Source organism: Crinia signifera, chromosome 5 (genome assembly GCF_055691185.1).
Source record: "Crinia signifera chromosome 5, ASM5569118v1, whole genome shotgun sequence".
Classification (NCBI taxonomy): Eukaryota; Metazoa; Chordata; class Amphibia; order Anura; family Myobatrachidae; genus Crinia; species Crinia signifera.
Window position 1 is genome coordinate 57638130 of NC_139221.1, and position 18070 is coordinate 57656199.

The window sequence follows — 18070 nt, forward strand, 5'->3', positions numbered from 1 at the left end:
CTGTGCTTTGCTCCGCCCCTCTGCAAACCCCCTTCTGAAAATCTTGCGTTTGCCCCTGCGACTTTCACCTTCCACCTGTGAAGCATCTCTGTACCAATCACCTGACAATGTATGGGAGCACATGACCACTTGCTATCAGACACTGGAAAATGAACAAAATGCTCATTCAAACTGGTTCGATTTGTTTGATATAAGAATTATGTAAAAACCAGCTTAGTCGATGTTCGGACATTTGGGAGCAAATTTTACATTTAAGCATACAAGAAAATAAAATGCACAATATACCAAAGACTGCGGCCAGCAGGTAAACAAAAAAAAACCATCCAACAAATAAAGGCCCTTATTCAGATCTGACCGCAGTACAAATTTGTTCTCATAATGGGCAAAACCATGTGCAGTGCAGGCGGGGCAGATGTAATATGTGCAGAGAGAGTTCAATTTGGGTGGGGTGTGTTGAAATTGAAATCTAAATTGCAGTGTAAAAATAATGCAGCCAGTATTTACCTTGCACGGAAACAAAATCTCACACAAATCTAACTTTCTCTATACATGTTACATCTGCCCCACCTGCAGTGCACATTGTCTTTGCCCATTTTGAGAACAAATTTGTACTGTGATCAGATCTGAAAAAGGGCCAAAGTATGATATAAGTAACTCACTATGACCCTTTCTTTATTTCCATGTACTATACATACAACACCAATTGCAGCATAAGGATATTACATCCATCTTGCATGGTTGGGTGATTCAAATTCATTTGTTCCCTGGCAAATTCACAATGGAAATTACTGCGCATGTGTATAATAGTATATGTGCATGTGATGGGCTTATGTGCAGGTGCTTCGGCAACTTGCATAGTGGCTCACACAGGGGGGGGAGTTGGAGGTGGGAAGGGGGCTGGAGCATGGGGATGCCCAGTGTTTCCTGGGCATTCCTACAAAAATGCTGGGAGCACCCAGGAAAATGCTGGACATCCCCATGCGAGCACAGGCTGACAACTACCTGCTAGGGGCGTTGGCCCTGTTCTCGTACTCCGACAGCGCAAATTTGCGAACAGGGGGAGAATCATTCGATGGTCAATGGCCATTGAATGATTTCGGACCTGTACGCTACCCTGGGAATGGATGTATATATAAAAAAATCGGTACTTATGTAGTAACTGGGCTGCCGATTTTGAAATCGGGTCCATCGCATCGCATCGCACCCGACCAAATCGCATGCGATGCGATGCGATGCGATGCGATGGACCCGATTTTTCCATAGGATTCAATGTTAAAATGGACTGAGTCCATTTTAACATGGAATTCAATGGGAAAAAGGGGTCCTTTTCATACCCCTACTATCCAAGTGGGCATGGAGTTGGATATAAACCTGTGGCGAGCGTAGCGAGCCACCGAGCCCGAAGCGTGGCGAGCGTAGCGAGCCCCGCGAGGGGACACAGAATACCGTCCCCTCGCGGGGCTCGCTTCGCTCGCCACGCTTCGGGCTCGGTGGCTCGCTACGCTCGCCACAGGTTTATATCCAACTCCATGCCCACTTGGATAGTAGGGGTATAAAAAGGACCCCTTTTTCCCATTGAATTCCATGTTAAAATGGACTCAGTCCATTTTAACATTGAATCCTATGGAAAAATCGGGTCATCGCATCGCATCGCATCGCATCGTATGCGATGCGATGCGATATCGCATCGCATCGCATCTGATTGTATGCCTTAACTTAAGGCATACAATCAAAAAATCGGCAGCCCAGATACTACATAAGTACCAAAAAATCCACTCGCAAAGCAACAGGGATGTGCGGACCGTGGCGGGAGGGTGTTAACTTGCGGGCAGCATAAGATGGCTCGCTAAGCAGCAAAATTATCGCCGATTAGCGAGTCAATAAGAATCACCCCCAAAATGTAAGATTGAAGGTGACAATGTAATCAATAAACCCTATAACCTTTATATTGATGTATTTATAGAGCAGATGCTTGAGACGGGTCTCCACCATTGGACCGCTCAGGTATAATTGGATTCTGCAGTCTATCAAACAAATAGCAGATTCAATTTGTCCCATTCCATACTGCTCATTGATGTTGCAAATGATACACTATTTCTTAAGTTACATACAACCATATAAAAACAGAGAGAAAAGTAACAGTAGTAAACAAAAAATGATGGCAAAATAATTTTATTTTGTATAACATTAATAATGACGTGAGGAGGACGCCGTAGATGATAGTACTGACGTGACGATGTGCAGTAGGCTGTTAAGGTGCCCATACAATTATCGTATAAAATATTGTACACAATATCGCATCTTATAACATCTCGGTTTTGCGATGAGATGAGATGAGATGAGATCTAGTACAAAAATTATGTGCAGCACATTCAATCCTCCTGTGCAGCACATACTTTTTGTACTAGATCTCATCTCATCTAATCTCATCGCAAAACTAAGATGCGATGAGTTGCGATATTGTGTACAATATTGTATACAATAATTGTAACGTGTATGGGCCCCTCTACCACTTGTCACTGGTAAATGAGTACCCAAGGAACAGGCGTTCCTCCTCTGCAGATAATGTGGATTCTGGAGGTGAAAGCAGGTCATCCACAGACATAAATTCATCCACTGTATCTGGAGTGGGCTCCATGTTGAATGGTGGCGTTGCACTGCCGGCCTCTAGTTCCTCCCAGTTGATAGACGAGAAGAACGGATGATCTCTTATCTGCTTACAGTGTTCCTGTCTCTCCATTGGGTTCTTGCATAATAGTCTTTCAAGGATGTCCCTGATATCAGGATGGAGTTTGCGTGGATACCTAGGTTTTCCATAGACCGCGGAACGATACACCTTGTTGGAATCCTTGCCAGCATAAAAGGGGCGTGATCCGGTAGCCATTTTATAAATTACTACCCCAAGTGCAAACATGTCTACCGCAGCGTTGTATGGGATGTTGCACAGAATTTCTGGGGCCATGTAACCATTAGTACCGATACCATACTCTGAAACTGTCTCATTGTCATGGACATTCATCACCGAGAGGCCAAAATCGGCGATCTTCACATGACCAGCTGCATCCAGAAGAATATTGTCTGGCTTGATGTCCCTGTGGATAATACCTCTCGCATGCAGAAACTGCAGCCCACACAGTATTTCTGCTGCTATAAATCTGGTAGTATCAATATCAAATGGGGCTCTGCTGTCTATTAATTCGGACAGATCTCCCCCTCTTAGGTATTCCATAACCAGACATAGATGGCTGGGTGTCTGGAATGCTGCATATCCGTGAGTGAGGAACGCATTCTCCCTAGTTATTTTCAGGATCTCTTTTTCTACAAACATTTCCTCACAGTCCTCACATTCGTCCAATAATTTCCTCTTTTCCACTATTTTTACAGCCAGTTGCCGCCTGGTGATTGAATGGGAAGCTAGCAACACCTTCCCATAGCTGCCCTCACCGATTTTTCTGTGGAAGGTCAATATTGCCAGGTGAGAGTCAGCAGATGTCTCCAGGGGGCTGGCTGGTGGGATCTCACTTACAGCTGCAGATCTCTTCTTTTTGCAGGGTGTTTCCACACTTGTGCAACATCTCTTTATGCCCCTCTGATGTGACACCTCAATCATGGTATCAATGGGCATGCTTGCTGATCTCTTGGTGGCTGCTCTCTTAAGCCTATTATTGGCTGATGGGGGTTTGGCAAATATATTTAAGCCCAGTGAGGCAACAGATCTGAAAGCCTCAGTTAAACCACCCCATAAATTGGAGATTTGTTGTTTAAGCCACATTCCGCATGCTCCATCTTCAGTTTGTCTGCAGCTGTTTTCTTCCTTTCTCCTCTTATTTGGGACCTCATCTGATGGCTCCCTAATTCTCTTCTTTAAAAGAGTCTTTGAAGCATTCTCAGATGTTTGGTTGCCCTTGCTCACATAAATGTCTTCTACCTTTATGATGTTGGGAATATTGCTTTTCCCCTCAGGTAAACCTTCCTTCTTGTTGCTAGTAGCCTCTACCTCCTTTTTAGCGCACCTGTTGTTCTTTGGTCGCCTTTTCTTTTTTGCTTTCATGTTATAAACACAATAACACAAATTCGCAAATCACAAAGAAAAACACCTCCACACTGGATCAGTTGAAGATGCACAATGACAATTATGCTGGTGTGCCCCCTTGAGCCAGCAGACAGGTTATGACATCACAAAGGACCTTTGTGACATCATCACTGCCTGTTACTTAGAGTCTATGTAATATAACCAAGTTTAATAAAAGATAAATATTAATAGACCCTATATCACTGTCCTTAACTATGGCAATGGCAACGATGGCCATCCCTAAGCCTCAGTATCACACTTGTCACCTGATTACAGTCTCCTATGTGTTATAAAAGCTGTACTTGGATATGGATATTTACATAGTTGCTATTGTCACAACTTAGATATTAGCATAGTAATGGTAACCCCAGCTTTATGTTAAAGCTTCAAATAAGTATTCTTCCCCCAACCACTAGCCTTAATATTCTTCCATAAAACACAAATTTAGGGTGGGATGTATTTACGTCCAAGTTTGGCCGTCGTGCAGGATTCCAACCAAACATAACCATTTGGTGATCATTTACAGTGCAAAACCATGCCTTGTAAATGACTGCCCCGACTAAAAACGCTGGAGTTCAGCTGGCATCCCATACAGCGGCCAAACTGGGACCTCATCACTTCCTGCCCATGGTTTTAAAACCCCTTTTCTATAGTTATGGCCTAGTGATCCTGTGTACTGGTGATTGCACCCAGGGGCGGATTGGCCCTGGCGGGAAACCGGGAGATTTTCCGGTCGGCCGGCCCATAACACATTAGAACTGGGCCGGCCACTCTAGGGGTCAGTGTTAGCCAGTGGTGCAAGTAGAAATTTTGGTACTTGTGTAGTTTCACAGCGCCCGATATATCGGATGCGATATCGGCTGATATATCGATGCGATCCAAAGCGATTTTTGACCTGTTCATAACCCCACTATCAAAAGGTTAAAGGTCGACATGGGTCAAGGTCGACATGACTTAATGTCGAAATGGCCTAAGGTCGACATGGTTCTAGGTTGACAGTCATTAGGTCGACATGAGTTTTTCACAGTTTTTTGAGCCGACATGTGCCGACAGGTGGTATTTCATGCCCTACCATCCACTAGGGCGTGGTGGGAGAATAAAAAAGTGTAGCGAGGCTCCGTGCCGGAAGCATCTCGAGCGAAGCGAGCGATGCGAGGGGCTGCGGTTCAACTCCAACTGTGTCCATGTCGACTGTGTCAACATTCGGGTAAAAAAACAGTGAAAAACTCATGTCGACCTAATGACTGTCCACCTAGAACCATGTCGACCTTGGGCCATGTCGACGTAAAGTCATGTCGACCTTGACCCATGTCTACCTTTAACCCTATCGACCTTGGGGCCAGTCGACCTTCCTGGGTCAACCTAATGACTGTGGACCTAAGTCTCTTCTTACGGATGTACCGATTCCATTGATTTTTATACACCTCCTGGCAAAGACCTACAGAGTTATTTAATCTCTTTGTTCTTCTCACTTAACAGACGCTGTAACCCGCCCCGCCATGGTGACGTCGGTTTGTGGACCGCAAATATGGAAGCTTGTGCGTGTCACTGAAGCCGGAAGCAGAGCGCAAGTGATGCGACGGGGGTCCTGTGACGTGGCGCAACCCGGAAGCGGAGAACACGCCGGCGGGATCGTGGTGTGGGACGGAGCAGCTGTTGCCATTTACCTCTGGTGTCTTCACTATTTAAGTCAGGTAAGACTGCACACACAGCACACTGTCCTGGCACTGGTTCCCTTGACTTTGCAGCCCACATCCTGATGAAATGGCCGGAATGGCCATGAAACGTTGATGATTACGCTGGAGCACCCTGTAATGTATCTTTTTTGATTCAATCTAAACTTCTTGTTTACCGTGGAGTGCCGACTCACTTTGTCATTCAGACAAGGAACTGCTTGTATATATATATATATATATATATATATATATATATATATATATATATATATATATAGCAAACTGTAATGAAGCAGCACTCCTCAGACCAGCGTGGGTATTTAGGTGCCTTCCAAATGAACCCAAACTCTGGGTCATGGTATAACCAGCGTGACGGCGGCACTCAATCAAAAAATCACTCACAGACGTCTAATCATAGTCTATGATTAGACGTCTGTGAGTGATTATTTGATTGAGTGCCGCCGTCACGCTGGTTATATATATATATATATATATATATATATATATATACACACATACACAGACACTATATACTGCTGAGCTTTAGTTACCTAATAAATGCAGAGCTTGATGCCTGCTGGCTGGGCAGGGTAGGTGGCAGGCAGCTGCGGAAAAGTGTTCAGCCCCGCCGGGAGCAGCAGACAGAGAGTCTCACACCATACTCTGCTCACACCAGGGTCTGGCTGGCAACTTTTTAGCCCAGGTGGCAGCACAATGAAGCAGCTCTCTGTCGGCCCCCTTTCTAGTGCAGTGACAGGGGACCCTTCACCTCTTGTTCGTACTGCTCACCTGGCTGTGCTGTTGGGGCAATCAAAGTTTACATTAAGAGTAGGATCTTTAGCGTTATTCTGCGGGGGTGGGGGGGGGGGATTCAGGGTCAGACACTAAGAGGAAGTGTAAGGGTTAGGCTGCGGGATAAGGAAGGGAAGTAGGGTTAGGCTGCAGGTAGGGAGGGCTAGGTTTGGGGAGTAGGAGGAGAGGGTAAACTTTACCCTGACTCTGTTGGGATTCTGTTTAGTGGAATGCTGTCAGTCTTCTGAGCCTGCTGGTCATGCATACTGATCCCAAATTTAGAAGTGTAGGCAGTTACAGTTGAGCAACACACACACACACACACACACACACACACATTTGCACCATATACAAATTAGAACCCCTTCCTACCATACATATGCAAGCACCCTCTCCCCCTCCTCCCAGAACTGTAGCATTGCTGTCCCATTTACAGATTACCTGGGTTTTGTAGTTGATGGAAGCAGCCATAAGTATAAGAAGAGGGAGGAGGCAACAATGTGATACAGGGGGGACGATAGGAGACAGGAGGGAGGGGCAAGCTTGCAAAGGAGTGCAGCTCATTGGTGGCTGGACCCAGGGGAGGGGCTGACCACTGTAAAGCACTGCATTACTGGGTAAAAGGGGCTGGCTAATGCAGCTTAGATTGAAATCACGGACCCATCTTTTGCCTGTCAGCAGACCATCAAGCTGCAGAGTCTGCCAAGTGTAGCTTGGCCCCCCACACAGCAGCATGTGATGACTCTACAGTGAGCAGGAAACTCTGAGCACTGCCAGCCAGGAGCTGAGCTCCAGTCGCAGCAGTAGTGAGTCTGCCTGCCAATGCTGTGGTAAGCCCCTGAGGAGAGCACAGGGTGCGGCCATATTCCGGCATAGAGCAGCAGATACTGATGGCCCAGCTTCCTCTGCCACCTGAATGTACAATAGCAGCTCACGTCCCAAGCAGCAGCAGCTATGTATGGGGATCTCCACGAGAATAATCAGCGCGGCAGGTAGCTTCCTCTAATTGTCTCTACACAAACCAGCCCCAGCCCACTGAAATCGCACCAGCTGGCGGCAGTGTGGTCACGGTGGAGGCAGGTCAGGCTGGGGGAATCGGGATTCACCAGACCAGCGGTCATGGTGGGCGGGCGGCGGGCTGCAGGGCAAATACTCGCGAGATGATGATATCATCTCGCGAGTAAGGGTCTGTCAGTCTGCGGAGGCAGGCCTGGCAGGCGCAGCGGTGCTGGACACTGGGGTGAGGCTGGAGGCTTTTCCAGACACCAGGATTCCGGAAGAATCCCGGAATCCGGGAAACTGGAAAAGTCTCCTTGAGGGTTGCCACCTAATCAGGGAGAATCCCGGAAATCCGGGAGAGGTGGGAACCCTACTGATGACACTGCTATGGGAGTAGGGGGCTAATGACACTTCCTCTGAACAGGTGCAGTGCGCATGAGCATAACATCTATTCCCTGCTCTGCAGTGCCAGGCAGAGGGGACTCCCAACTTCCCCTTCCCACTGCAGAACACTGCTGTCTATGGGCCAAAAAAATGGGATGATCCCGCTTTTGACAGTTGGGAGGTATGAAGGGGTAATGACACTGGTATGGGGGAGGGGGCTGATGACACTGCTATTGAAGGAGGGGTGTAAAGACACTGCAATGGGGGAGGGGATAATGACACTGCTATGTGCGGAGGGGGCAGGAAGCTGGAATGATGGGGGGACAGGAAGCAGCAAAGACTGGGCAGAAGGCTACAGAGTAGGGGACTTGAGTCTACAAAGAGAAATGGGCAGACTAGATTGGGGGTGGCCGGAGCAGCAAATAGGGGGTCTGGAGGCTGGATAGATAAGGGGGACAGAACGCTGGAGTGAGGCAGTAAACTCAAGGGAGATTGGGCAGGAGGTGTCACAGGGGGCAGGAGGCTGGGCCAGAGTGCTTGAGCATGTAGCTGAATAAAGACGAAGGTCAATGGGACACGGAGCAGAAGGGGACGCAGGGCACAGGTCAGGCCGTACTACTGTATGATAATGACATATTCCTCCACAAACAGGCATCTTCTAGACCATGGGATTTCCTATAACTGAAGACATCGTTTGCCCAAAGAGGATACATTTCTCCAGTGGTTCCCAGTCACAGAGAAACCATCATATAGGTAAGTGGTATTCTTATTTACTACACACACCCTGTGCCAGCTCATTGCTCTATAATTCTAAACCCTGATGTGCAATTCTGTTTGGTGCAGTTACTCTGGGCAGGATGTATTAAAATACATCGCCACCCGCCCGCCGCGATGCCAGCGCATATGTACTAACATACAGATTGGGCAGGCCTCTTCCTTGCTGGCGAATCGCCAGAACGTCACCGCTGGCGATCCGCCAGCAGCCTGGCCCGCCATCTGACTGAGACGCACGTGCGTCTCACGCGCGTCTCAATCTCCGTTGGCGGGGCAACGGGAACCCTGTCCGTCTCCGCTTCAGGGAGACGGACAGGGTTAGAGGGGGTGCGGGCAGGCTGCAGGGACCCCAGGTGACCTGGGGGAAGCGCTGGAAGCGCCCTCGGAAGGGGACGCGCGCGCCTCTCATGCGCGCACGTCCCCTTCTCGCTAAAGATATGGTGCTGGCGGGGGATGGCGGCTGGCATCGCCATCGCCATCCCCAGCAAAGATGGGACCTGCCCCATCTGTACATACATACATATACACACACACACCTGTAGCCGAACCCTATCCATACACAAACACTCATTTGTAGCCTAACCCTCTCCATACACACACACACACGCACGCACACACACTGCTTGCGTGTTATGTGTAAAAATGACTTATGTCTTGTGGAGGATAGCAACAGTTTGCAAGACTTGGCGGCTGAGGGGGGGGGGGGGGGCGTGGGCATGCAACCAGGCGGCTTGCTAAGCAGCAATATATGGGGCGACACACAAACACACACGTGGCCTAACCCTTTCCATTCACACACACACATAGCCTAACCTTCTCCATAGACATACCTGTAGCCTAACTCTCTCTATACACACACCTGTAGCCTAACCCTATCCACACACACCTGTAGCCTAACCCTATTTATACACACATACAGATAGTGGTAGATGCCCTATTCATACACACCTGTAGCCTAACCCTATACACACACACACACACACACACCTGTAGCCTAACCCTCTCCATACACACACACCTGTAGCCTAACCCTATACACACACACACACACACCTCTGTAGCCTAACCCTCTCCTTACACACACCTGTAGCCTAACCCTCTCCATACACACTCATGTCGCCTAACCCTATCCATAAACACACACACCTATAGCCTAGCCCTATCCACACACATACCTGTAGCCTAACCCTCTCCATACACAAACCTGTAGCCTAACTCTCTCTATACACACACCTGTAGCCTAACCCTATCCACACACACCTGTAGCCTAACCCTATTTATACACACATACAGATAGTGGTAGATGCCCTATTCATACACACCTGTAGCCTAACCCTATACACACACACACACACACACACACCTGTAGCCTAACCCTCTCCATACACACACACCTGTAGCCTAACCCTATACACACACACACACACACACACCTCTGTAGCCTAACCCTCTCCTTACACACACCTGTAGCCTAACCCTCTCCATACACACTCATGTCGCCTAACCCTATCCATAAACACACACACCTATAGCCTAGCCCTATCCACACACATACCTGTAGCCTAACCCTCTCCATACACAAACCTGTAGCCGTACCATATCCACACACACACACACACACACACACACACACCTGTTGCCTAACCTTATCCACACACACACACACCTGTAGCCTAACCCCTATACACACACACACACACACACACCTGTAGCCTAACCCTATCCATACACACACACCTGTAGCCTAACCCCTATACACACACACACACACACACACCTGTAGCCTAACCCTATCCATACACACACACCTGTAGCCTAACCCCTATACACACACACACACACACACCTGTAGCCTAACCCTATCCATACACACACAACTGTAGCCTAACCCTATTCACACACACACAATCTGGTGAGGGGATGTGGTTACCTTGGAGGGGGAGAAATTATATATAATGCGGGAGTTTCCCCTTCCCCGTGGATGACCACGCCCCCTCACGAGATCCCCCCGATTAGGGCTGCTTTGAGAAATTTCCCGGGTTGGTTTAAAATCCCGATCTGTCCCTGATTGCTCCTGCTGTATACCAACTCTGTAGTTACATTTCAGTCACATATTTACCTATTAATGCACTGTATACTAAATACATAGGTGGACTTGGGGGGTTGCACAGGCACTTTAATGTTTTGCTTCCAATGGAGAAAGCAGCAGCACTTTGATTCTGAGCCGTCTCCATTAGGGTTGAAGGTGCCAAATGCGCCCCATTTGTGAATCTGAAGGGAACTTGTGTTGAGAGCTTTGAATAGAAATAGTGAGGTAGCGTGCAGGTAATTATAGTTAAGGTGCCCATACACGGAACAATTGCTGCGTGCAATGAAATGCGCACTCCTGTCACACATCTCATCGCACAGCTCAAAAAGTATGTATTTTTGTACTAGATCTCATCTCATTGCATTGCAAAACCTATGCCGCAGCCACAGCACAGCTGCAGTGCCAGATTAAGCCTTCGGGGGGCCCGGGGTACTTTAGACAGGGGGGCCCCCTGCACTTGTCATTACTGGCCGCAAACTGCATGGGAGAATATTACACTGTCAAAACACAGAGTAAAGGCAGAATAAACTTGGTCAATGGGTAACTGCAGGGGATATATATATATATATATATATTATATATATATATATATATATATATATATATATATACACACACACACACACACACACACACACACACACACACACATACAGTACACATACATACTTACCACATGAAAAGCCTGTGTTTGTCCCTCTGCACCTTACTCTGTAGGAGACCTCACAGTCCTAGTGCTGCCTCTGATTAAAAACCCTCCCATGACTAAGCTGCTGCTGCTGTTCTCCATGGGCCTGAGAAGCATGTAATGAGCTCCACCAATCAGAGCTCAGCACAAACCTCTCAGCCTCTGCCCTCTGGAGCAAAGTGTCATGGGACTTAGTCAACTCCCAGTAATGCACAGCACACTTGTGCAATCAGTGTGCCTTGGCTCCTGATGCTCAGCACCATTAATCAATTTCACATTGGCAGAAAGGTGAAGCTGCAGCACTACCCCACTCACATGCACAAAACCTTTAGCTAAAAAAAAAAAAAAAATACATGCCAACACAGGGGGCCCCTAGCTAGAGGGGGGCCCAGGGGCACTGACCCCTTGTGCCTCCATTATAATCCGGCCCTGCACAGCTGTGTTGTACACATGTGGCCCCACCCCTTTCCTATACATACTACCACCCAATCTGCTCCTCAGTCCCATGTTACAGGCTACGTTACACATGTGGCCCCACCCCTTTCTATGCATACTACCACCCAATCTGCTCCTCAGTGCCATGTTACAGGCCATGTTACACATGTGGCCCCACCCCTTCCTATACATACTACCACCAAACCTGCTCCTCGGTGACATGTTACAGGCCACGTTACACATGTGACCCCCACCCCTTCCTATACATACTACCACCCAATCTGCTCCTCAGTGCCATGTTACAGGCTATGTTGCACATGTGACCCCACCCTTTCCTATACATACTACCACCCAATCTGCTCCGCAGTGCCATGTTACAGGCCACGTTACACATGTTGCCCTACCCCTTCCTATACATACTACCACCCAATCTGTTCCTCAGTGCCATGTTACAGGCCATGTTACACATGTGACCCCACCCCTTCCTATACATACTACCACCCAATCTGTTACTCAGTGCCATGTTACAGCCCACGTTACACATGTTGCCCCACCCCTTCCTATACATACTACCACCCAATCTGCTCCTCAGTGCCATGTTGCAGGCCACGTTACACATGTGACCGCACCCCTTCCTATACATACTACCACCCAATCTACTCCTCAGTGCCATGTTACAGGCCACGTTACACATGTGGCCCCACCCCTTCCTATACATACTACCACCCAACCTGCTCCTCAGTGCCATGTTACAGGCCACGTTACACATGTGACCCCATCCCTTCCTATACATACTACCACCCAACCTGCTCCTCAGTGCCATGTTACAGGCCACCTTACACATGTGGCCCCACCCCTTCTTATACATACTACCACCAAACCTGCTCCTCAGTGCCATGTTACAGGCCACGTTACACATGTGGCCCCCACCCCTTCCTATACATACTACCACCCAATCTGCTCCTCAGTGCCATGTTACAGGCCACGTTGCACATGTGACCCCACCCCTTCCTATACATACTACCACCCAATCTGCTCCTCAGTGCCATGTTACAGGCCACGTTACACACGTGGCCCCACCCCTTCCTATACATACTACCACCCAACCTGCTCCTCAGTGCCATGTTACAGGCCACGTTACACCTTAACTGTATTTTCATTCAAAACAAATAAATACGCCCGACTTTAGGAGAGTTGCACAGGACCTAGTGGCTCCCTCACACCAGTCTTCTCATGCTGCATGGTGTATTGAGGCTAGATATATGAGGACACCCCTGTATGCCATTGTTTGTACCTGTGATTTGGTATATGTAAGGAACCTTATGTCACTGGTCGGTTTCCCCCTCTAGATTGTAAGCTCTTTAGAGAAGGGCCCTCTTCTCTGGAACTTCAGTTACAGCTTTTTCCTAATCAGCCACCATCTACACCCGCATCTCTTTCCACTTGTTCATTTCTTTCAACGCCCGCCCTTATTAGTATGTGGACAACTCCTTTGCTTCCCTACATCTCAGCTGTATTGTGTACTGAGAATTGAGCTGCTAATTGTTACCTGTGCTCTGTGTTAGTTTTCAGTTAGTGTGATGATAAGTTCTGTGTACCCTGTATTGTTCTGATGTGTGCCGCAGCAATCCAATTGTGGTGTCTTATCAATAAAATGTAATATTAATAACAACATTAGCATATAATTGTAATTGTATACAGCAACAGCAGCAAGAAGAAGCGCACCTGAATTAGGCTTCTGATTAGCAGGAAGGGTCACTCAATTCACCAACAAAATATAGCAATTCCTACCCAGGCCCGGCGCCACCACTAGGCAGCTTTAGGCATTTGCCTAGGATGCCAGCCACTTGAGGGCAGTGCTGAGGCGCAGAGGAGAGCAGGAAGAAAGCTGCAGCAAGCTACCAGGCCCCAGCAGGATGGAATTCATCCCAGCAGGTGAGTCAGTGAGCAATATGCCCCCTGCTCCCCTGGATCAGCGTTAAACCCTCTGCCCCCCCCCGTGCTGGTCGTAGGCGGCACCCCCCCTGGAGCCCCCCTCCCAGCTTCCCCACCCGTTACAGGCGCCCGCTGAAACCCCCCCCCCCCCCCCCCCAGATCAGCGTTAAATCCACTGCCCCCCCGTGCTGGTCCTCAGCGGCACCGTCCCCGGAGTTCCTCCCCAGCTACCCCATCCACGGCACACGGTAATCCGCGGGTGAGCGGAGGGGAGAAGGAAGGGGGGTGAGGGAGAGCAGGGGGGGTCGTCTGCGGTGGCACTGGTCCTGTTCCTACCATTGTCTACAGCCCCTTTTTAATGGTAATGAGGCTTTTTGGATATCTGTACCCGTGTTCGGGATGCCAACATCAATTGCAAGGCAAGAGTCATGGGTTGGGGCACAGCAGTCTATGGCATGGTGTAGTAAAACATGGATTTATTGCAGATGACATACAAATATTGAGTACCAATGCACATATGCATCAGTACCACGCTAATCCTATATATCCTATTTCTTCTGGGAACCTGCCTAATGCAAACATAATGTACAGTATAAGCCTAAATCACTGTGTGAAAAATGATCATTAATAGGCAGCTATATAATATTAATCTAACACAAGCTGATATTACTGTTGAATCCCTGCACCAAGCCCAAGAATACAACCACTGCCCTATTGAGCTACATTTATACTGTAGGTGGTCAAATTGGACTTGCATTGTAGTAATAGCCAGATTAAGGAGGGCACAGGGCATACTGTACCCTGGGACCCCCAGCTGGAGTGCACTGACATCATTAGCTGTCCCTTTTATGCAGCAGCAGGACCAGGTTGTCCGAAGTGCAGGCAGATACACAAGAGTATCAGGTTTCATGAGCTGGAACATGTGGTCATGTGAGGAGATATGCATAATCGAATATAACCCACCACCAACCATCTTGGTTGGTCATATGATGCTCTGTCATTGGGGCTAATTATAACCTCTGCTGGCTACTCTCAGCCATTGAAAGCTCTCCAAGGCACTTAAGTTTCCGTGACAGGATTTCATCCCTGCTGGGACAACTTCCTCCATAGCAAACCACAGGAGTCTGCTGCACCTTTGCCATCCAGTCTCTGTGAGCTATCCAGTCGATACCCAGTATCCAGCTTACATCGCAAGCTATTCAGTCGCTGTGAGCTATCCAGTCACTATCTGGTATCCAGCTGATATTTGTCATCCTGTTGTGAGAGTTCTTCTGTTGCTATCTGGTCTCCAGAAGTTGACAGCTAACCAGTCACTACTTACTACCTGGTGATTATCTGCTACCTAGTCACGGTGTGCAAGTTAATCTGCATCCCCGGATCCAGTTATTCGCCACATTTGTGCTCCTGAGTTAATGCCAGAATACCAGGATTCAGTTATTCGCCAAGTAGGCACTTGTGAGTTTATCTCATCATTCCTGGATCCAGGTATTCACCAATTCAGTGCTCCTGAGTTAATTCTGGCATCCTCAGATACGGTTATTGCCAGTAGGAATTCCAAGTTATTCCGGCTTCCTCAGATCCAGTTACTATTCCGGTATGACTGGATCCAGATATCACTATTTCGCCAGATATTCTGAGCCTTTCCGGTTTCCCCAGATCTAGTACCCAGCAGAGCCTCAGCCCCAACTCAGTTGCTATACTCAAGTCTAATGTGGGTACTCCCATCATAGGGCCGCAACCTTCTTGCGTGGGTCCCTGGTGAACAACGCTGGGCCATCAGATTCTGCATCTCAGCTTAGGAGTTCTGTCATCTTCCACTTTAGCTGCTTTATGCGCTGACACTATTTTTTTACCAGCTTTATTCACAGCCTTGCAGTTCCAAGCCACTCCAAATACAATGCTAGAGGTAGATCTACACAATCCACCTAGTATGACTACTGCTACTACTGTGTGGGCATAATGTGTAAGTTACACTTCTACTATGTGGCATAATGTGTGAGTGCCAATTTTTGTGTGGGCATAATGTGTAAGGGGTACTACTACTTTGTGGAAATAACATGTTAAGGACATTACTACTGTACGGCATAATGTGTATATGTGTGGTGTAAAGGATATTAGTATGAGTTATACTGTAAAAAAGGGGCACTTCTGCATGACATCATTTGAATTGGGAGTGTAGCCACACCCCTTCCCAATGAGACCATGCCCTCTTGGTGCATTCTAAAAATATGGGAATGCACCAGTCCCTTACTATGCCAGGGGCGCTCAGACCGCTAGATATACCCCTGGCATCCACACCACTTGTTTCAATCCACCTGTTTCATCCATAATAATACTTTTTTTTTAACATACAGTATATCAAGCAATGTTCTGTAGTTATGGCAATTGCAAAGGTCACTTTACTGGACCTTGTGATAGATCTCCCAGAGCTTCTCCCCTGGGTGAATCCCTTTTTAAACAAGTAGATTTTTGCAATGGGCCATCTCTGCTTGGCTTCTTGCAAAAGACCAACTTGTTTGATCTTTTTTATTATTATTATTACCATGGGTATGCGCTCTACTGATACCCATGGTATCCAATTTAAAAATTCCACGCAAGGCTCTCAGTGTTGAAAACCCTGTGGTGCAATAAAAGTGCAGACAAAAAGGGGATGGGTGTCAGGAATTGGCAACCAGCACAGCGATTCTTACCTGTGCGATAGTCCAAACATCTGAAGAGCAAAAATTTGGAAAGGGAGGGTGGTCATGTCCCCTTTCCTATAATTACAATGGACAATTGGAGACTCAAAATGTACAGGCCATATAGAAATTGTTCTGTACCTGCTAAAAAGGTACACTTTTAGGGTATGCTCTTCTATAAAGATTAAATGTTCCAGCTTGCTGTCATAGGTTCCACTGCTGTCTTCAGTGCACAACCATTCAATTCCTGCACGAATCCCACTGTATTCTGCACTCTTGGTGCCACCATGACACTTGCGGTGAGCTGACCTCAGACTCTTCAACCACCACCTCCACAGCATTCGGGGGGATAAAAAGGAAGAATGCAAATGTGCTGAGCAAAATTGAAGGAGACGAGCAGGGGTCATTCACCTGCGTTTACCAGGCATGCCCACCAAAATGCTGGTTGTGCCCAGGAAAACATTGGGTGTCCCTATGCGAACGCGGACAGGCACCCGCCTTCCGTCAGTCACCCTCCCAGTTCTCGGAACAGGACACCGCAAGTCTAAGTCAGCCCAGACTGACTTAGATTTGCGAGCACTGTAGAAATCATTCGAAGGTCGGCGACCATCAAATGATTTTGAGCCTGCACTCTACCCTGCCCATGGATATTCATGCAAAACATCCATACGCAGTATGTCGGTGGTATTCGCTGGGCGGTGGGCATTCGCATGGCCGGCAGGTGCTGTTTGATGGCTCTCTAAGCAGCGAACTACCCATGCTTAGCCAGTCAACCAGAATGACCCCCTAAGTGTATCCAGCTCATTGTGTTTAGCTCAGCACAATGGCATTCCAAGGTTACCCAGCTTACTAGGTTTAGCCAATATCTGTATCACTGGTTCCAGCCTGATACCAGTATTACCAGTCCTAGCATGATCCTGTATCCTTGGTTCCTGTCTGCTATTCAGTTAGTGACCAAGATATTCTGGTATCAGTTGTGAGAGACCCACATCCTGCATACCGGGCACAGCTAAGTCCTTGATGAACGACACATGTGTCTTAAATTCTGCGCCTCTGCCCTGGATTCTAGCTATCACTCAGATTTAAGCCAGTCCTATTGTCTCTGTTCATATGCAGGAACTACCTAAGGCCTACTAGTTTTCAACACCAAGTTTTTACCACTGGTCCACTAGAGTCACAGCCTGGAACACAAAGAATCAAAGACTGGAGACAGAACAATGGCTGCAAGGAGAAGAAGGCTGAGGAATGCCTGCTGGAGGTAAGGTGCTAAGAGGCTGTGTGCATGACAGCAGGAGGTATGTGGTAATGGGGCTGTACCTCTGGGCATGACTGCAAAGGAGAGACATGGCTGCAAGGAGATATAGCAGCACTGGTGGGATACAGTGAATGCAAGTTGAAGAGGCTGTTGAGATGGGACTGTAGTGTATGCAGGGGATGGGGGTGCAGGATAGCATAAGTAATGTAGAGTGTACCTCAAGTGGGTTGAAGGTTTATTACTTACTGTACCTGTCCTGTGCCCCACTGGTCCCTTAAAATTATCTGCAGCAC

At 47.9% G+C, this 18070-nt stretch overlaps 1 long non-coding RNA gene across 1 annotated transcript; it reads left to right on the forward strand.

Annotated features, from left to right (window-relative positions):
- The first annotated feature begins 5566 nt into the window (after positions 1 to 5566).
- On the forward strand, positions 5567 to 17774 carry LOC146079457 (uncharacterized). Its single transcript, XR_014474539.1, has 3 exons — positions 5567 to 5766; positions 8575 to 8676; positions 17639 to 17774. It is a non-coding gene; the product is annotated as an uncharacterized LOC146079457 (long non-coding RNA).
- The last annotated feature ends 296 nt before the right edge of the window (positions 17775 to 18070 follow it).